General features: G+C 39.1%; 1 pseudogene; it reads right to left on the reverse strand.

Moving 5' to 3' along the window:
- Positions 1-1,128: 1,128 nt before the first annotated feature.
- Positions 1,129-3,506, reverse strand: LOC122076853 (annotated as a pseudogene).
- Positions 3,507-4,806: the final 1,300 nt, after the last annotated feature.

Raw genomic sequence — 4,806 nt, forward strand, 5'->3', positions numbered from 1 at the left:
AAAAAAAAAAAACCACGAGAACTCCATTTGCAAGCACATTTGTCAAGCATACAAATTTTCCAAAGAACTTTCAAAAGCCCTAACGGCATAAAAATACAGAAAATTTTATCAGATACAATACAGGAACTATATCTAGTCTAAGATTTCATTTTCACATGCATATCTCATTTCTTAATCCAACCCTTCACCAGTCATTTTTGCACAACCAATTTGAAAATCATCCTTCAACCCATGAAAAGAAGCAGTGAATATTGAGTTGGTGTAACATGCCATAATAAATTCCCCAGGAAGTTTTGTTATTACAGGAAAATCTCTCAGTAGTTCAGCAATTGACTCATTTATCTCTGACTTCGGCATAAATCATTATCAGGACCTCATAATATTGGAATTCATCCAATATAGGTGGACATTTGGATAAAGTAGTTGAACAATAAAGTCCAGGGTACTGATAGAAAATCCGCAAACAAGGTGAAGGTTAGAAAAAGAGGGGTGGGGCCGTTTGACTAAAGGATTGAACCATGCAATAATAGAGGGTGATTCAGTATATGTAACAGATTGGATGAGGAACAATAGCCTTGGTGATATGCTCACTATATCAGGTCCACTAGGTTTCTAGCTTCCTGGATAAATTTCCAGCTACAATAGAGGCCAAATGTGAACAAGATGGCTGATGAGCTAGCAAAACAAGGTTGTGGTCCATCCTATGCTATATTATGGGAATGATGTTCCTCTCTACAAGTCGGTTAAATATTCTAAGGAATGGGTTTGTTTGCACATTTAACACTTGTTTTACTAGATTATTCTTCTTTATAATATAATTATTCCACCCACTCCCCACCCTCCCACCCCCCCCCCCCCCCCAAAAAAACAAAATAATCACCTTCAAGCATGCTATTCAATTTGCATAAAATGTGACAATTTTTTTTTTTTTTTTTTGGCTGATTTATATGCATATATAGATAATCCTATCAACTTAGGCCTTTTCATAACAGTTCTTTTATCATGTACCCGACAACATTTGTTGCCATAAATATAGTGGTGATAACACAGAATTTGCCTGAGGTCCATGTTAGTAAGTTAGAAAGGAAACCATGAATGAGTAAACTATGAAAGGAAGATCAAACCAAGTTGGGGATACTAATTACATTATCCATTATCGTAGTAACAAGTGTAGTCAAAATGACAACGAAAAATGTACAGTTCTTAATTTATACAATTTTACAGCTCTGGAAATCGGTGATCACAAATCATTCAAGAAGAAACAGCAATGTCAGGAAAAAGAAAAAACGATCTAAGAGAAAAGAACCTGAGAGCTTGACGGTGTCAAGCCATGGAAGGCTTCTGGTGCATCCAATACTTGCCACTGAATAAAAAATCTCTGCTTTTTCCCAGAACCACGGCTGGCGCTCAGCCATTGGATGTGACCCACTGCAACATGAAGGTTACGGCTTACAACATAGATCCTGCAGTCATTGGAATTCACTGCGAAAGGCTTGCATATCTCCTCTGGTACAGGAGGTCCTGCAACTGTATCCCAGGAATCAGTTTCCACATCGTAAACCTTCACCTTCATTCTCTCATGCTCAGAAACCACAAACAAGTGGCCATTAACCACAACACTGGAACCTGTCCAGCCTTCTTTCAGCCCAACAGCCATAGTCTCCCAGTTGTTAGATATAGGGTCATACACCTGACCTCTAGGAGAGAACCAGAAGGGCCAAGTCCAACCTTCAGTCACTAGAAGCTTTCCATTTACGCAATGGGATGCCAACTCCCTTTGATGGGGTCAAGAACCTCAGCTGAGTCAGGCTCAAAAAGATCTGTGCTGTTCCCTCCAGCAGCATAAATCAAGCCATCAATCACTCCACTAGCAAAGAAAGACCTTGCAGTGAGCATCTGGTTCATCACAGTCCAACGAATGCTGCGCATTTCATATTTTAGGACAAGATCGAGGGGGCAATCCATATCAGACTCCATGCCCCCATAGACAAAAAGGATACCTTCATGGGGAATGGAAACACATCTAAATCCAAGAGGATATACGGGGTCCTTGCAGGGCATGGCTGGGATGGTGTGCCAAGAGTAGCTGGTGAGGTCTAGGACCTGCCACTGGATCTTTCCCGTGCATTTGTTGAAGGCTAAGATCAAGAGCCATGGGTACTTGAAGCCTATCTCCTTTCTTCGGGTGAAGAACCGCTCCTTATTACATAATAGTAGATTCCATCGCTTGCATACAGCTCTGCAAGATGGGTGGCTCAACTGGCAGCCGGAGGAGGCAGTTGAGGGAAATATCATCAGGAAGGCCAGGAATTAGAGGTACTCCATCCAGTGAGAGCACTGTCTCTAAAGATGAAGACAGGAAAGAAGATGACTGGACTAAAGCCAGTCTAAACTTGGGTGATAAAGTCAATTGAGAATCTCCTAGCCTATGTACTGGAGATTGCTGCGATGAAACTCGAACAAACTGCATCTTTCTCTCTTAGAAAAATTTTAAAACCCTTGTAGTACTAGGAAAGGTCTCTGCTTCACAACACATATGTTCTGTATCCCATAAAATCTCCATCTACTAACACTAATCAACAGATTTTGTTACCTAACCCAGAATAAGAAATCAGTAACCCAATTCTCCATATTCACTCAGTCCACTGTCTTCCTTTCAACAAAGCAAGCCCTAAACCCAATATATTTTTGCAAATACCAGTCCTTCACGTAGTCCCACACCAAAATAGCTGGAACACCTCCTCTGTAACTGTCCTGCAGAAACTTCCAAAAACTGGAATATACAGAAAATGACTGGAAGATCCTCAAAACTTCGATCTTACAACACCCAAAGCTTCAGTTGTCAAACAAACACCAATCAAAGGGACTGTCTCCTCTCCAATAACCCAGGACTTCTGCTTTTCACTTTCAATTACCAAAAAGTATAACCTAAAAAAGCAACCACAGTCAAAATTCTTCTCAATTCTAGCATTCCAAAATACCACCCCAAAATCAATCTAAATCACAAATAAAAGCCCTATGAAAACAAGATAAAAGAAAGAAAGAGAACCCTAAAGGCAGATACTTTTCTTATAAATCTGCTTTGACACAGAACCAACAACTCCAGAGCACCAAAACAGATTAGCAAAGGACTCAATTCATGAAACAACTCAAAGATTGAGGTTTTAAGCTAGAACCCAAAAAAACAACAATACCCAGAAGCTCTACCGTCCAATGATTTCGTAATTTAATCCCCAGTAGCAACATTCATAACAGAAAATGATAAATCGAATAAATACTTACAAGGAAGAGCAATAACTGAAGAGACAGCAAGTCCTTAATGTCCCAAAAAATCATCCAGTCAACCTTCTCAAGAACAAGTGTTAACTTGGGAAAATCGTTTGCTGCTCTGATCATGTCATGAAGGAGAATCAGACAATTGCTTCTTCTCCTTTTCCCTCTTATATAGACATTGATTCTCTAAAGAACACAATTTCTGAAGCTTTTTATGATTATGTTAAAAAAGCAAAGGGTGAAACCATGGGGAATCTAAGGTAGGGTACAAGCAAGCACCGGTAGGCCCGACATGTTTATGGCCTGACCTAGACCGGCCTCGATTAATAAACATTTCGGATTTTATAAATAGGTAGTACATGGTGTAGCCACCTAGCCCGATAGGCGCCTGACCGACCCGGCACATTTACAAGCTCGATTTAAATTGACTCCTTTAGGCCTGATCTAGCCCGACCCCTTTAATACTATTTGCATTTTTTTTTTTTAAATACTATTTGTATTAAGTCCTAAGGATATGTGATATGTACAATTGAGATGGTGGTAATTGTTAGATGAACATTCATCTTTTTTATGCGTAGTTTAATTTATTTGAACTTAATAAACTTGCGTTATGTAGGCGTAGTTTAATTGATTTGAGTTTTTTGGATTAAAGATCAAGTATTTTAGTAATTTAGTTACTTTGCGTATCTTTGGCTTAATTCATTTTAACTATGAGATCTTTTTCTTTGCTAAGCCCATCTTTGCCTCATTTTATTGGTATTCCTTTTCAAGTGCATTTAAGAGACCAATGTTTAAGAGAACTCGTCTAAAACCTGTTTAAAGTTAAATATGTCTATAGCCCGGTTAAGTTCCGTTCATGGTAGTTCGATTAAAGCCCAAGACCGATCGGCCCGATTATTAACCATATTATGTCCTCGCTAGCTAAGCCCGTTTAGCTAAATGGACGTTCACGGTGCAGCCTTAGAAATTGGCCAAGCCCGACTATGCCCGATCGAGACCGACCCGGCCCGACCGCTTGACACCCCTGCTACATATACAATTCAATATTCTTCATTAACAACCCTGGATTCCTATCATTTGAACTACTTTGACTGATACTTTGACTGATGAAAAGTTGTATCTTGACGGGGCACTTTTGAGCCATTTGATATTTTTCTCTTCAAGCATCCATTGTATTTCTAGCCGTCAGATCGACTAGATAAAGGCAGCGGGCCATAGGAAATTTGTTTGGTGGGGTCCATAAGTTGGATACTATAGATTGATAAGACTACTGCCGTATTGTGGGTAGTTAAGTAAAAAATCAATAATAAATGTCCATACCACACGCTTCCATTGTTTTTATTGGGGTTCATTATAAATTCCAACTTTGGTTATTAAAATTTCTGTTCAATATATATATTTTTTTTCTTTTGTTGCTACCGTTCAGCACCATTAGAAGATAATCTTCATGACCAAACCCAGAAAGATAATCGAGTGAAAAGATTATCCCAAAAGCCCCGCAAACCAACATAGAATGATAACCAAAAAATTATA

This window comes from Macadamia integrifolia, chromosome 1, assembly GCF_013358625.1.
Source record: "Macadamia integrifolia cultivar HAES 741 chromosome 1, SCU_Mint_v3, whole genome shotgun sequence".
Classification (NCBI taxonomy): Eukaryota; Viridiplantae; Streptophyta; class Magnoliopsida; order Proteales; family Proteaceae; genus Macadamia; species Macadamia integrifolia.